This window comes from Magnolia sinica, chromosome 9 (genome assembly GCF_029962835.1).
Source record: "Magnolia sinica isolate HGM2019 chromosome 9, MsV1, whole genome shotgun sequence".
NCBI lineage: Eukaryota > Viridiplantae > Streptophyta > Magnoliopsida > Magnoliales > Magnoliaceae > Magnolia > Magnolia sinica.
In genome coordinates this window covers 5311714-5329856 of record NC_080581.1, presented here as the reverse complement: position 1 = coordinate 5329856, position 18143 = coordinate 5311714, and positions in this window count along the sequence as shown.

Here is an 18143-nt window from a genome sequence, read left to right as displayed (position 1 = left end):
TAGTTGAATTTTTTTTTTTAAAGCCCAAACAAAACCAGAAGTAGTCCATTGAGTTTAGATCTAGACCCACATCAGATAAGAAGGTTCGAAAAGGTTTAATTTAAATAAAGAAAAATTATAATTCCGAATGTAGATATTACATTAACCGTAATTTTTTTTATGGGCATTGTCACGGAATGACAACTTATTGATCTTGTCACAAAATGACAACTCGTTGATGTCTATGTAACCATGTTTTCGAAGTCACCTGGCCTATTATGCTAGCCAAATTCATCCATTTCGTCATAAGCCAAAAATAATAATAAATAAGTAAATAAAAACTAAACTCCTAGTTCTATATTGTGATTTTTTTGAAATATAAATTTTTGAAATTTTTATTTTTATTGATTTTATAAGTTTTAGGAATTTACGTCAAATACTTGTAATTAAGTCAAAAATATTTCAGTAAAGTTTATTTAGATTATTTATTTTTGATAAATTAAATTTCTAAAGAGTTTTGCTAAAATTAGAAAATTAGGTTTTAGAAAAGTTTTACTAGAAGTAGGAAATTAGGTTTTATAAGAGTTTTGCTATTTTAGATAATTTTGAATTATAGTTTATTTTTTCTCTATTGTGATTGAGAAATTATACACATTATTTGATATAAAAAATTTCGTTTTTTTCATGAATTTGAGAACTTACCTTATAAATTTAAGGTTTTGACCACTTGAGAGAAGATTGTGATCTTTCTCATTATTGTTTCACAATCTTCATTGCGTCAGATGGTATTAGAACAAGGTTTTTTCTTGATTCGATGGTATCTAATAATGGTTCGAGCAACAATCTCATGGACAGTGCTCCGGGAAACAATCTTATAACAATAATGATAAGACTCTAAATGGGAGAATTTGCGAGCTATGTAAGAACTATAGGTGACAATTAACCATTTGACATAAGTTTTATAACATGCCCGTGTTCGTAATGATGAGCAACATGAGATCGGTGATGGACCCCACAATCATCATGTTTGCAAAACACTCAATAATGGTAAATCACAAGCCACAACTCTAATTACGAAAAAGTTGTTGTACACGTCAAATGAAGAGATAGATCCACAGCGGCACAACATCTTTTTAAATGAAGTGCATCATGAACCAAACAATTTGTAATCTAATAATAAATGGCGGAAGCGATACAAATATCGTGTCAAAGATTATGGTGGATGTTATCGCTCGAATTTGGATGAACCCACAGCTGCACCTGTAAGCTATCGAATACCTACACCAGTAGAGATTATAAGACAATGGGGGGGCTGGTTATGGTCAGGGACCCTCCAATGCCTAAGTCCGATAGGTTAAACCAGACTAGGTATAGCCAGAGTTGTTATTTTCTATGTTTTTTTTGTACCTTTTTTCCCAAGGCAGAGGGCGTATTTATAAGTTCTTTAGGCAGTCAGCATATCTTAAGTGGATTTGTCAGATACACTGGAAGGATCTGTATACTGTATAGGAATCTGCTTCCGAGAATATTTACGATCCTGCCTCGATCAGCATGTTATTCGGATGGGGATCTCGTCGAATCAATTTGGGATTCTCTCTAGACATTCCTCATCCGAGGTTGAGGTCGGTATGGCCAGGTCAGTCGATGAGTTCTATTACTGAGTTCCGAGCTTGAGCAGTTCAGCTCGGCAGGGGAGCCTTTCTTTGAGGCTCATATCAGCTCTCCCAGATGGTTGATATGATGGTGGCTCAGGAAGCCTATTCTGTTAATTCTTCGTCAGCACCGTCCTGGTGCATCCTCATGATGTGTGCAAGTGAGACGTGGGTCAATTCAATTTTTTTCATAACTGTAGAAAAATTGCAACTAAAGACAAAGAAGCAACCTCTCCGTACACGATTTGATGGATCAAGAAAGTCAACAAAACAAAGGTAATTGAACAATGTCATATTCCCTTCCCCATTGGTAAAAATTATAAAGATAAAGTAATGTGTGACGTAATCGATATGTAGGCTTATCACATGCTACTTGGTCAACCATGACATTACAATGTTGATGTCATGTATAGAAGCCGAGATAATATATATATTTTTATTAAAGATGATAGAAAGATTATCCATCACCTCTATGAGAACGGAGAACCAACCCAATACTTTAAAGTGGATGAGCAGTCCCTCATAACCATATGGGATTTCGTCAAAGAATTTGAAGAGATTTAAGAGATTCATACATTAAAAGGAAAATAAGTAAAACTCATGAACATTTCAGAGAAGTTAAAACTATTGTTGGAGGAGTTTAGGGGGTTACGCCCAATGAACTTCCCAATGGGTTGCTCTCCATGCATATTATTCAACGCCATATTGATCTTGTCCTAATTATAAGTCTGCCTAATCAGCCACATTAACGAATGACTCCGAAAGAATGCAAGATTTTGCAAGGTCAAATGAGGAACTGATTCATAAGGGTCTAGTGAGGGAAAGTACGAGACTTTGTGGGGTGCTTGCCCTGTTGACACACAAGAAGTTAGATGAGTTTAATGGCAAGTATAAGGAAGTCTGCCTAATCGTATATCGTGTGCTTGTTCAGGACCCGTACAGGACTCGTGCAATGCGGTACGAGTCATCCACCTGGTGGGCCCCACACAGACAAGACACTATAAAACGAAGTATGTTGATTGGATGATCCTAGCCTTTACTTTCAATGTGGGGATTAAAAGATGGTTATGGTGTTTGGTCATATGGTTTTAAGACTCGGATGAGTTTGATGCTACTCATATGAGTCCACTCATACTTAGTAAAACTTGGTCCAGATAAAACTCTGAGTCGCCCCAAACTTGTGTAGGATAGGCCGATTCACCCCTGATAGAGGACTGAATGAGTCGGTCTAAATCATTGAGTCTTTTGACCATGGTTTAGATGGCTTCAGAAATGCAAGCTGGCCCATTGTCTCCTGTTTGAAACAAGAATACCTGTACAATTATACTATGACATTCCTGTTTTGGGCTCACTTTTCTTAAGCTGGCATCCTAGCTTGCCCTTATTTACACCCATTTTTGCACCAATGTGGAGCAATAAGAACTTGCCACGTGTTTATGGGTTCGATGCTGGTGGAAATTATACAAGGATATTTTTGGTTGATCTTATCTTCGGCAATACACATTCTATTATTAATGCGGTGGCACAAAACCTTACGCATACCTTTTTGGAGAGCGAAACGTTGCGTGCCACGTGACCACGATTAGCAAAACAATTAATGAGGCAATGTGCCCAACACGTCTATAAAGACCCACCGAGGGAAAGAATCATATAATGTATATTGTTATGATTCACTAGGTAAAGTTGTCTCTTACCGTCTTTCTAAAATGGGAGATCTTCTTAAAGACGTTCGGAAGTTCTGTGGTGATCATGGAGATTTTGAATATCCAAAGATTAGACTAACATCCAAGTGAACTAGTTGCAAACTTGGACCCAAATCAAGAGAGGATGGACACCAACAGATTGGGTCCCTGGCCATACGTGAATTGAAATTAAAGGGAGGGCTCAAACTGGTGATTCCCATCCCACTAGTTCCATAATTACAAGGGTCTTGCAAGAGGTGGTGATGCAGGACATGGAAAATTAAATATGATATGCAAGATTTCAGGCTTAGATCCTACCAATTCAGAAACAATCACACAAATTCCACGTCCCACATGAAAATCCAAACATACAATTAAAAAGGGGAATCTATGCGAGTCCAAGCCGACACAGGCTAGGACTGAACCAATAAAAATTATAAACCAAACGATGTCAAAGGAAAATAAAATCAACTACTCATGCATAAAAATCAGTCCCTAATCCAAGGGATTCTCTAATTTCAATTTAAGGAACCCTAAGGTGATAAAAAGGGACAAATCAATTAGGGATCATGTAATCTAGGGTTAAGATCAATGAAAAACGGCTATGAGAGGATAAAAGAGGATAAAAACCTGAGCCAAAAAATGATCCCCCGTGTGGACAGCAACAATAGCCCAGATGGAAGTGCGTGTGATCCCGGTCGCAGGTGTGTGAGACTCATTATTCAGAAAAAAGTCACCTTTGACCTAGTCGACAAGGGATGGACTCCAAAACCCCCAAATCTCAGCTCGATCCGATGTACGGTTTGTGCGTGGTGCTTCGCTAAAGTTTCAGCTCGCCTGCGGGCTGAAATCTGGAAACCCGCTGTAATGAAGAAATTTGATATAACAAAAGGACAAATTCGAAGTACGGATGGTGGGGGAAGATGAAAAAAAAAGATGATGGAAGATGGGGGTGAATTGGGATCGATGTGGTTTCGCACCACGGTAGTTAACCCTTCGAAAAGAGAGGGCTTTGCATCCACTTTTGAATTCTTCCACAACTCATGAAGAGAGCGAAAAAATAAAGCAGGAATTTTTTATTAACTTCAATGAATCAAAAGAACTACAAGGGGTGCCTATTTATAGGAAAAATCATATACCCCAAAATTCGCACCATGTGCGCAACCTATTACTTGGCGATGAAGTAAACTAAAATAAAAACCAAACAGAGAAATCTAAAGCGTTCACAATATTTTAAATAATAATAATAAGCAAAACCTATAATATGAAATCAATCCGACGAGTGAGCCACAATCATGAGATCTCATGATGGGCTTTTCTTCACTATCGGGCCCACTTTTCTGAACCAAAACTTATTTTCTAACTAGGAGACCCTCCCTGGACGTCGTCATCGAGCCAGATCGATGGTGGGGTCCTCCTTCTGCGTACGTACGTGCGTAGGGGTGGTGGTATGCGGGCGTACATATGCACGATGTCCTCATCAACTCTCCACGGGTGCGAAGATTTCGCCACTGGCGAAATAAAACTCCTGAACCACTCTAGGATGTCTGGATCAAGTCTCTGAAGCTCCTCTTCAGTGAGCCACGTGCTGTCCGAAGCTGGGCGTGACTTCCATTTAACTAGGTATTTCTGAAACCCGCCATCCGACATGAAAATTGTCTCATGGTCCAGGATATCCTCTATTTCCTCTCTGGGTGTGTGAAGGATAGGTATGAAAGGAAAAGGCTGGGATGAAAGGTCGGAAAGAGGCCATAGATCAAAGGGTAAGGTTGGGACATCAGGATGGGTGGGCGAAGGGCCGGACAAAGTATCAGTGGGTCCTTGAAAAGTAACTAGATCATCTACATTGAATGTGAAACTAATTCCCATGGAAGGTGGAAGATCTACCTCATACGCATTGAGACCGTTTCGCTTTATAATGTTGAAGGGCCCAGCACTACGCGCGTGTAACTTACGAACGGCCCCTGGAGGGTACCGCTCAGGCCTGATACGGACCATCACAGAGTCCCCAATATTGAACTCTTTGAAACGTCTATGTAGGTCTGCAGAAAATTTATAATGCTCATTACTAGTAGTGATCTTTCGCCTGATTTCTTGATGCAATGAATGTATGTGATGCGCAAAAGACTCTGCAGACTCTGATGACCTATGGGACAATGACATGAGGATAAGATCAATAGGTTTCCTAGGCTTATAACTAGTAACGATTTCAAAAGGACTTAGACCTGTGGACCTATTGACAGAACTATTGTATGCAAACTCGGCTATGGGTAGTACGGCGTCCCATGTCCTGGTATGCTCCCCCACTAAACATCAAAGTAAACTTCCTAGGCTCCTATTAACCACCTCAGTCTGGCCATCGGTTTGAGGGTGGTAGGCAGAAGAAAGCTGGATCCTATTATTCATCATGTGTTATAGTGTCTTCCAAAAGTAACTCATGAATCTCACGTCACGGTCAGACACTATAGTTTTTGGTAACCCATGCAGTTTGACAACCTCACTAAAAAACAACTTGGCAACATGAGAGGCGTCGGAGGTCTTAGAACAAGGAATGAAGTGGACCATTTTAGAAAAACGGTCAACGACAACGAATATGGAGTCATGCTTTCGAATAGTCTTAGGAAGTCCAAGCATGAAGTCCATACTGATGTCCTACCAAGGGATGAATGGGACTGGCAAAGGTATATATAATCCTATATTCTGTTTTCCCTGCTTTGCCAGTTGACAAGTACGACATTGCCTTATAATTTTGGCCACGTCCCGCTTGAGGCTTGGTCAATGAAATCTATCCTCCACTAGGGCAATGGTCTTGTCACGACCGAAATGACCTGCAACCCCCCCTAAATGTAACTCCCAGACAAGAAAATAGCGAAGGGAGGTGTGTGATATACACAAGCGGTCACTCTTAGACAAATATCCGTCCAAAATCAAATACTCACTGTTAGCTCCTGACGGATTCTCTAATAAAGACATATACACAACCCTAAAATCTGGACACTCAGAATACTCTTCTTTGATGTGCTCAAGACCCATAACTTCAACGTTCATGGAGTTGAGTAATGCGACTCGACGACTCAATGCGTCGGCAGGTTTATGCTCTACACCGGCCTTGTGCTTAAGCACAAAAGTGTACTCTTGAAAGAATTGAACCCACTTAGCGTGTCTGGGGCTTAATTTCTTTTGAGAGTTCAAGTATCTTAAGGCCTCGTGATCTGAGAACAAGAAGAATTCTTGTGGTAACAGGTAATGTCACCAATGGCGTAGTGATTGCACTACCGCGTAGAATTCCTTGTCACAGGTGGAATATCTTTGCTTCGTCTCATTCAGTTTCTTACTAAAAAAGGCGACAGAGTGCCCTTCCTGCCTAAGTACTCCTCATATGTCGACCCTGACGCGTCACATGCGACTTCAAAAACTTTTGAAAAATCTGAAAGTCGCGTGACTGGAGCTTCGATCATCTTAACCTTTATCTCCTTGAAGGCCTTCGAGGTAGCCTTTGTCTATTGAAACTCTTCCTTTTTTATGCAGTCCGTGATGAGTGCCACAATGGAACTGAAGCCTCGAATGAACCGCCTATAAAAAGTGGCTAAGCCATGAAAGCTGCGCGCCTCATGAATATTGCGGGGTTCAGGCTAATTAAAGATGACCTTGACCTTCTCGGGATCTGCCGATACGCCCTCAGCTGACACAATAAAACCTAAGAAGATCACACTACTAGATAAGAACGTGCATTTCTTTAGGTTGGCGTACAACTTCTCGGCCCTAAGGATCCTACAAACCTACCTCAAATGGTTGAGGTGTTGCTCCTTAGTCATGCTATAAATCAAGATATCATCAAAGTATACGACCAGAAACTTCCCCATGAAGGGTCTCAACACTTGGGTCATCACACGCATGAAAGTGTTTGGGGCATTAGTTAACCCAAAAGGCATAACTAGCCACTCATATAGCCCATCCTTCGTCTTGAAGGCCGTCTTCCACTTATCACCAGGGCACATACGGATTTGGTGATACCCACTTTTGAGGTCGATTTTTGAGAATATAGTAGTATTAGCCATCATATCTAGCATGTCGTCAAGACGCGGTATGGAAAATCGATACTTGATTGTGATTTTATTAATGGCCCTACTATCAACACACATCCTCTATGTGTCATCCTTCTTAGGTATAAGAAGGGTGGGCACGGCACACGGACTCATGCTCTCTCGAATGAAACCCTTCTCTAGGAGTTCATCAATCTACCTCTTCAACCCAGCGTGCTCCTTCAGGTTCATTCTGTAATGTGGGAGGTTTGGTAGAGTTACCCCAGGGATTAAATCAATAGCATGCTGTATATCCCTCATAGGGGGAAACTCATTCGGTAAATCATCAGGAAAAACATCACGAAACTCATGTACTACCTAAATGGCCTCAGTGGGTAACTCTACGCTAGTCTCTGGTAAACTCTCCCTAGCCATAATGGCGTATATCATCGAGTCCGCCTCCATCTCTCGCTCAAAGTCTTTGGCATTCAAAATATGGAGCGGTTTGGACTTGGACTTTGACTCCTTCACTTCTTTTGGGCCGCTCACACCACTCTGTGTGGTGAACTCTTTTCCAGTTGTATTCTTGGGTGGCAGAGAATTTAACTTGACTTTCTTGCCCTCAAACCAGAATGTACACACATTTGAACGACTAAATATGGTAACATCCCTATCATAGAGCCACGGCCTACCCAGAATGACATGACCCACATTCATAGGAACAACACCACACCAAATTGTGTCTTTATAAGATCCGAACTGAATAGGGACAAGACAGCAGTGCGAGACTGGAATGGATGTTTCATCAACCCAGGAGACTCTATAGGGCTGAGGATGGGCTTCCAGCTTCAAGCCCAAACGACTCACAGTGCTAGTCGATGCCACGTTGGCATAACTACCACTATCCACGATCATCTTATAGCTCTTTTCCCCACATTTTGCATTAGTGTAGAAGATCATGTTGTGGCGCTAGTCATCAGTGCTCTTGGCTTGAGTCAGGGCGCAACGCACAATTGCGAGGGTCACAACTCTTGTGCTCCCTCTTCCTCATCACTAGGGGTTCCGACTGGCTCATATTCCTCCTCCTCACTATCAATCTCTGGGGGCACTACTTCTACTTGCCCATCAATAAGGAGTACTTTGGTGCCATCTCTCGTGCCGCACTGGTGAGCAAAGTGACCAAACCTCTTACACTTAAAACACATAGTGGGCACACTTCCACGTGAACTAGACCCGACAATCTCTTTACCCTTATCATCCTTAGGTCTAGGCTGAACATTAGAGGAATGTTTGTTTTGGAATCCCGTGTTAGGTCTAGCCCAGAGGAGTTGGCTTTAGTACCGGATTCACGAAAGTCAAACCGCCTTCCCACAAATACTTTAAGGTATTGCTCGACATCTAACACTACTTGGTACAACTATTCGATAGTGTCTATGTCTTTGGCGAGCAATTCTCTCCTAATGTGAAGACGGAGGCCCGTTTTAAAACGAGCAAGGGTGAGTACTCTTCGAATTTCTCAATATAGTCAGCAACACTCATGGAACCCTGTTGAAGAGACTGTCACTCCTCAATCAACCGCATGCGATAAGAGAAAGGGAGGTACTTCTCTTTTAGCATTTCTTTCATTTCTCCCCAATGGACTATTGGGAGTTCCCTCGCTCTTTCTTTTTTCGCTCAACCGTCGCCTAAAACCTATTTGCTTGACCCACAAGCTTCATCTTGGCGAATCGGACTCGTCGAGCATCCGACATATCATACTACTCAAAATAGTTGTCCATATCCGCCAACCAATCTAAAAAAGCTTTAGGATTTAAGTGACCATCAAAAGTAAGGGCATCTACTCTAACTCCCTTGAAGAGTTGTGCATCTGGGTCATATTGATCATGATGTCTCTCACGGGGTAGGTGCACAGGTACGCGCCCATGACCAGCTCCTTGGCCGCCTTCATTCCTTGGTCTAACCTCCTAACTAACTGCTTGAGATTGGGCATCCTCCCCAGTGGTGCGTTTATCTATGTATTGTTCTAAATGCTTATTCAAGGACTCAACTTGCTGGGCTAACTTGACCATTGTTTCTTGTAGTTGCTCCATATTTAGTGTGGGGTGCAAACCGAAACCGCGACCCGTACGTGTGGGCATACACTGACTTGATCAACCTAAGGACCTGGTATGACAACTATATGCGTCTAAAAACTAAATGACCCTACGAGACTCTATATGAAGGAGACTACGCACTGTTACTAAAATTCAACTATATATGATGGACTGAATGCATGAAGGACTCAAACAAACTAAACCCTAAATATGTGGTGAATTTCCCTACAAGAACCCTAGGCTTTGATACCAAATTTGATGCAGGACATGGAAAATTAAATATGATATACAAGATTTTAGGCTTAGATCCTACCAATTCAGAAACAATCACACAAATTCCATGTCCCACATGAAAATCCAAACATACAATTAAAAAAGGGAATCTATGCGGGTCCAAGCCGACACAGGCTAGGACTGGACCAATAAAAATTATAAACCAACGATGTCAAAAGGAAATAAAATCAACTACTCATGCATAAAAATCAGTCCCTAATTCAAGGGATTTCCTAATTTCAATTCAATGAACCTAAGGTAATAAAAAGGGGCAAATCAATTAGGGATCATGTAATCTAGGGTTAGGATTCATGAAAAACGGCTATGAGAGGATAAAAACCTGAGCCAAAAGATGATCCCGCGTGTGAACAACAACAATGGCCCAGACGGACGTACGTGTGATCCCGGCCGCACGTGTGTGGGGCCCATTATTCAGAAAAAGGCCACCTTGGCCCTGGTCCGCCAGGGATGGACTCCAAAACTCTCAAATCTCAGCTCGATCCGATGTACGGTTTGTGCGTAGTGCTCCGCCGAAGTTTTAGCTCGCTTGCGGGCCGAAATCTGGAAACCTGCTGTAATGAAGAAATCTGATACAACAAAAGGACAAATTCGAAGCACGGATGTTCACACCCCAAGTATAGGGTTGTGATGTAGTAATAAACTCGGTAAGACCGAGGTCGAATCCACAGGGACTGATACCTGTACGTTATCTGAAACCAAGTAGAACTAGAACTAGACTAAGATGTGATCTAAACCAAATAGAATTTTAAGGAATAATTGTGGAATAATTATCTAAAACTTTAAGGAATTCAGAGGAAGGAAACTAGGGTTTCAGAGGATCCACTTGTAGAGATCAGGGAGATCTTATGCCTGCATCAAGGATTATGGAATTCAAACTGAACTTACTTGATCTGGTTTTCAAGAGATGAAAGGTATATAAATTAGAATGGATTCCATCACCAAACCATACCTAGGAGACAAAGTAAACAACAGAATTAAACTAATTACCAACCAACCAACAATGTATGAAGATCAGGAAGGGTACTGTCATCCTACCATGCCCATGGAACAATGATGAACAACAGGGCTTTCCGACTTCATAAACACAAAAAAAAAGAGGAAAAAGAAATATTCAAAAGCCATTGCAAACCCATTGTAATTTCAGTCACAACAGACCATTAAAGACTGAAAAGAATATTCTTTTAATAATCAACTTAAAACCAAGTTCAGTTCAGAAATTTTAACTTAAACGCATGAAACAGTATCTCCCATCTCGCTACAGGCTTCACCTCTTAGCCCTAGCTAAGAGGTTTAGCCACACATGATTGGCCTAAACCCAAAGCAAATAGAAAAAATAAAAGGGAACAGAAAAGAACAAGAAGGAAAGAAGAAAGATTCAGCCTCACATGCCAACAGCTCCCCTCCGTTTCTCTTTCTCTCTCCCTGACATGTAGCAGCAGCCAACCTCCACACGCTGATCTCCACACGTTCAAGCCGTAGCTGCCCCCTGTTCCTTCCCTGTTCCCGTGCTCTCTCTCTACAGCCACGTCTAGCAGAAAGCCCAGCTCACGTCCACGCTGCCTCCCGTTTTTCCTCCCTGCCCCCCTAAAGACCAGTCCCTTCTCTCGTTTTATTCTCTCCTCTTATAGAACTGACGTCGAAGAAGGACTTCCGCACTCCCTGCGGAAGTTTCATGTGCCGGAAGCAGTCAAGCAAATCTCGTTGTTGCTCTGATCTTACGCAAGGAGTGCTTGCGTTCGACCCGCGTTTGGTGCGGTTTGGCCAACCATCTTGACGATCTGACTTCTTGGGCGTGGTTATATCAGACCTTGCACAGGATTGGACGGTCTGGATCATGCATCCGACCATCATCATGGATGCATAACGGCCCGAGAAAGCCGGGCGGCTTCCGGTTTTCCAGGACATACGCAAGCAGAGCAAGCGCTGATCGTGGTGGGGCCCACTTTACTGGTGTTTTCTGGAAATCCATGCCGTCCATTGAGTTTGCAGTCGAATTTCGTTGCAGAGGGAGATGATTTTTTCTTCCGATACTGCGGCCCACTGACTCTGTTCTTCAGTTGTCCGACCGGCGTTTGGACTCCCTGCATATGCACTGCTTTCGTGAAAATCGGACCGTAGATCAGTGTGCGGTCGGTTTGACCTCCTGATCACATTGAATGGAGCGGATCATGAAAACGCACGCTGATATTGGCCCACCTGCAAAGCCAGTTGCGAATCAACGTCTCCGTTTCCTTGGTAAACACGGACGTCTGGTCAGCGCCTGCTGACCGACTCCATCCGTTTGATGCACGGCGAGTGTATGATTCCTCTGTACGTCACTCGTATACAATGGACTCCACCTTGCTGTATATGCAAAATCCAATCCATCCATCCATTTTGTCAACTCATTTAACGCGTAGATGCCAACTTTTAAGCATATCCAGATAGCAGGTGGGCCCCAAATCAAGGGTTTACGGGCTGATCTGTCCGTTGGGACACTTGCACAGGGATTGAACGGATGAAATTTGACGTGTATGGTTCATTTATGGTCTTCAGGCCACGTATGGAGTTTTAAACTGATCAGATGGTGGGAACCCTATGATCTTGCATTCTGGACACTTTTCAGGCCACTTGAGCTTCAATTTCTCGATTTTCTTGGATCCCTGGCGTGCAAATCTGTCGATCTTGGTCTCCTAGGGTCCGTCCCATGCTCTGGTGCTTTCAGACCATTAAATTCATGCTTTTAGTACCATTTCTCAGTCTAGGCTCGTGAATACGCCCTGCATCACAAACATGATTAAATCAGGCTGTTAAACCGTACTATGTTCGTAAATCCAGGCAGTAACTGGGTCTAATATGCAATATTTGACCCTCAACAATGGATGGTGGGGGAAGATGGAAAAAAAGATGATGAAAGATGGGGGTGAATTGAGATCGATGTGGCTTCGCACCATGGTAGTTAGCCCTTCGAAAAGAGAGGGTTTCGCACCCACTTTTGAATTCTTCCACAACTCACGAAGAGAGCAGAAAAATAAAGTATGAATTTTTTATTAACTTCAATGAATCAAAAAAACTACAAGGGGTGCCTATTTATATGAAAAATCCTATACCCCAAAACTTACACCATGTGTGCAACCTATTACTTGGCGATGAAGTAAACTAAAATAAAAACCAAACAGAGAAATCTAAAGCGTTCACAGTATTCTAAATAATAACAATAAGCAAAACCTAAAATAAGAAATCAATCCGACGAGTGGGCCACAATCATGAGATCCCATGATGGGCTTTTGTTGACTATCGGGCCCACTTTTCTGAACCAAAACTTGTCTTCTAGCTAAGAGACCCTCCCTGAACGTCCTCACCGAGCCAGATCGATGGTGGGGTCCTCCTTCTGCATACGTACGTGCGTAGGGGTGGTGGTGTGAGGGCGTGCGTGTGCACGATGTCCTCATCAGGTGGTTTGATTAGGTCATTCAGATGCACGACTATGACTGATTGAGGTCCAGGATCAACGATAGAGGTTCCTCTAATTAATCCTAAATATATATGCATGGTCTTGAAGGTTTCAATATAAACATTTACATAAGAGTAGAGATATGAAAATCCACAACTCCATATATAAGAAGATTTTTCTATTCGGAATGCATGCCATATACACGGAGGATCCAAGATCAACAAGGAAACCCAACGGGGATTCTACTGCTTAACAACCTATAAAATGAGCATGCGATAAAAAGCTCGAGGCCCACGCCAAACATAATCCATCTCTACCTTATTTCTATCATAGCATAGCATAGTCTTAGCATAGATCGCTACTGTCCAGTGTTACCGCTACAATATCATAAGATTAGATTAAATGTATACAATCTTAAAATACTGGATCCCAATCAATTGAGTTCTTACTTAGGTGATCATATTTCTGGTCATATCATAAGGAGCCCATTGTAACCAATTTCGAGACTCACAAAACTCTCTTTAATTTCTTATTGGCTTTGCTTTACAACACATTTTCCCGTGTCTAAAATTTAGTGAATTTCTCAATTTCTTGGAAGTACTAAACAAAGAATAAAGCAAGCTTTTGAAAAAAACCGTTGTCACCCTTTTCCCAAAGACCCATTGTTTATAAAGTATCCACCTTGATCAATCTGTTCTTACTGATAAATTATGTATTTATCTCCCACTTTGTTCATTTCTATAAGTTTATTTTGAAACCATGTTGATTGTGATGAGCTTCATTCATATATTAATAAAATTGGCATAATTTCAACATTCTTTTTATTTATATATCGTCTTTATTCATTTAAAAAATATTAATTGCAATCGCTAGTGAAAGAAAAGTCTTGAAGTTGTAAGGAAAAAAGAATTGAATCCATCCGTAAGGACTCACCCCCTACCCTCATAAATCACGTTATCACTAATCACAACCGGTGACTAGCTCAACAACTAGATTTTTCGAATCTGATCTTACTCGAGTTGTTTTAGCTGGGTCATCAATATTAAATCAAAACATTGAGTTAAGTACGACTTTGGCACGCTAGCACCTTATAATCACACGCACAATAAATACATGCCCTCGATCACAAGTGTGACCTTGTGTTTGATTGAATTGAAATGCAATCCCGATATGCAAATGAATGGATCATGATCCATTCACAATAGGGCCAAACACTTGTACAATTATACTATCGAACTGTGCCACGACACTTCGAAAAGGTTTTAATTTAAAACTCCAAACAATGATATGGGTGGCTGGCCCGCTGGACCTTTATCAGCCCAACATGGCTTTAAGTCATTTCAGCCCTGCCCGGATAGGCTCGCCCAACTTTAGATATACACACATTATATCTTACAAATATGCTATTCGAATCCTCAGACAACCATCTAGATTGAATGTAGACCGTTGGTTTCATTTCTCTAGCTTGTCTATTTCTTCGTGTGTTTTTGGCACACTTGATCTACGGATGGATTAGGATCGGACCAGGTCAGGTCTAACCAGGCCCGGGCTCAATTAATTTTCCCAGTCTCATGATTGGGCCTTCCATGTAGGCCCATCTGGGCTCGGTGTGGTCTTGGGCCTGGGTCTTTAATGTCCGGGCCCATTTAGACCTACCAAGCTTTTGAATTCCTCTAACCAATCGGGCTAAACCCAGCCTGAAATTCTAAGGCACAAGCCCCTAGCCTAGTGGGCCCGGCCGAGTTAAACCTGACCCATCAAGGGCTTAAAGTTGATAATCTCTTTTCCCATGATGTTGGGCCAAATCGGGCTTACATGACTAAGTCTGGGCCCAGCATGAAATTTGATTCGAGACCAGATGGACGGTCTGGATCCACTGTATGCATAGCAATGTTTACAATGTGATGGAAAACATGGTTGGTATTCTATCTACAATTGATGGATAGAAAGGAACCATCTTGGTTTTCTTTTTCTCCCCTGATCTAGTTGTGGCCCACCTTCGGGAGAAGAGGAACCGTTCATCAGTGGGCTGCCACAGTAATAGGCCATGTCTCAGATAAAAAAACACAAAAATCTCATATCCTACATTACGTCCAGGCTTGGGCTGGAATAGTGGGCCCTTGGTCTCTGTCTGGGCCTAAAAGTAAAGTCAGTTTATTAATTGTGCTGGGCTTGGGTCTGGCCTGAGCCAGGCCATCTGAGTTTTCAAGGTCATTCTTGGTGTCTATCACTAGACCTGTACACGAGTCAAACCAATTCGAGCTTGGCACAACTCGGCGTAGCCAGCAGTTAACCCCAACTCGAACTCGGGTCAGCTCGGTCCTTGAGTCCGGCTAACCAACTCGGTTCGTTTTGGTCAGCAGCTTGGGCCAATTTGACCCGAGTTCGAGCTTGTGAGACATTTTCTCAAACACATATAATGCATCTTCAATTTCTCATATAATGCAAAACAGTAACAACACTTTACAAGTATTTCATCAAACACTCAGCAAGGAGTATAAAAAATAAGATATAATGGCCGTTCTATAGTATAAAAGTTTTTTTTTTTTAAAGTGATTTGTTTCATATTCATTCTTTCCTCACCATCAGCTGATTCTGCGGAGAATGTATGCATTAGAAACAACACTTTGTTGAGTCATTTCATCAAACAGTTGGTGAGCAGCGGATTCGATCAGAGCCGATTCGAGTTGAGGTTCAAGCCGAGTTTGAGCTTGGCTCAAATTTTTTCCAAGCTTCAAAAACTAGCTCGACTTCGCGAATCCAATTTCGATCCGAGGTGAGTAGAGTTGAGCAAGCTGATCGAGCTAACTCGACTCATGTACAGCTCTACCTATCATGCATGAGGGGGCCCACCTAATGGACAGCCCAAAAGACAGTGGCCGAGCTCTGGCCGAGCTAGATCTCGGCCCACACATATAATCGAGGGCCGGGCTTGGCCCTGTGGTTTCTTGGCTCTCTCGGTCAGCTTCAAGTAGAGTCAGGGGTCTGGGCGTGGCTGAGCTGAGTCTACAAAATAAGGACCTATGGCCCAGAGTATCTGAGCTGTAAATGGCCAGAACCCAAGCTCGGCCCAAAAATCAGATTGGGCCCACGTCCAATCCCAGATCACACACAACACACGTATACACCTTCAATCTAAGTGTGGAATACTCGTATCAACAATCCAACCGTCCAAATTGTGGGCCTAGCTGTAGATGGATTGATTATTTAGCAAAAATCAGGTTGATTAGACCGCTCTCACCTCATCAACTGATACCTATTTTGGACCGTTAATGAACTTTTATTTCAGTGTCCGGCAGTCGGACGGTTCTTATAAACTTCAAGTTTAGTGTTTTGTGTTGTAACCTATATTTCGTGGGCCCCAATTTCTGATCATGTTATACTGGCATGCGATGTGAACAGTAACTGTCTACCAGTGTATGGATATTCATACTCCGCCAGAGCATCAGAGCTTTCCTCAAACTTCGCCCGGGTCGCCACGCACGCGTTCAAAGCAGGAGGCAGTTGAAAAGCTGCAACTGTCGATGAGTTATATGATACGATGAAAGAGTATGATCATTCAAACACATGCACAACTGTTTTCTCCACTTTGTATATGTTTATCACAATCGTAACCGTCAAATGTGGGTCACTATTTATGAAAATATAAAAATTGATTAAAATATATAATCTCTTAATATTTACATTTTTCCTTGAACTTATATTTCATATCAATTATAGATTTTCAGGCCACGAACTCAATATTTAAGCTACAATTTTATATATTTACACAATGAAATTCAGTTAATTACAAAATTTTGATGGTTAGGATTTGAGTAATTATATGAAAATTGGCATACAATGCGTGTCGACGTTTGGATAGTCAAACTCTTCCAGAGTTTCAATCTTTGAATTATAAATTGATGGATGCGACGACAAAACAGAAGAAGTAAATCGAACAAAAGGACCCGAGTTACCTGCCAGTAGCAAGTCGCTGCTACTCAGATGGTGTTATGTGGGTCCCACCATAAATCCACACCGTCAATCCATTTCTCAGGATAAATTTATCGAATGAATCCAAAAAATATATATATATATCAGGTGGACCACACCACAGGAAAGAGTGGTGAATGAACGCCTACCATTAAAAACTTCCTGGGGGCCACCAAAGTTTTGGATCAAGCTGATATTTTTACTTTCCCTTCTTCCAGCTATTTCTCACCTAATCAATAGGTTGGATGTCAAATAAACGTTACGTTGGGCTCATGACGTTTTCAGTGGTGGGCGTTCAATGAACACTGTTTTCCTGTAGTGTGGTCCTCGTTAGATTTTAATCCGTTTATTTTTTTTTTCGCCCTCTAAAATAGTGATCCAAAATAGATGGACGGCGTGGATGAAACAAAAATATCATCATTATGCCCACGGAGCATCGTCCAGTAGCCGCGTCGCTACTGGCAGCGTCAGGAGGCAATTCGCGTCCGCACCACATGTATTTTGGGACAGAGGATGCATGTACAATGATCAGGTGTCACAGGGCCTAGATCTCACACGCGTGTGTCGCGGTTGCATTTTACGTCAATTCAACCTCTTGTATCTCTCATCGCGCGAATATCTCTATCTCCGCGAGAGTTTTAGATTTGCTAATTCCACACGCGTGTGGACGAGCGCACGGGTTTCATTGTGATACACGTGATATCTGATCTTTTCATCCGCCGAGAAACAATTTTTAAATACTCTGTCATAAAAATCAGGCCATTCAAACCTCAGATGGACCACAGAATATCAAAACAAACGAATAAGTAGAAAAATCCTAACCGTCAATTTACTTTGTAAAGTATGGCCCACTTGAATAGTGAAATTGTCTGATTTTCTGTGAAGAGGATCTATGCATTATTTCCAACCTATTGGAAACTCAGATTTCACACGTGATTTCCCAATTTCACACGAGCTCCCGCGTGTGTATATGCACCGACATGCACGCGTGTGAAACTCGCAAAACATTAAAGCGC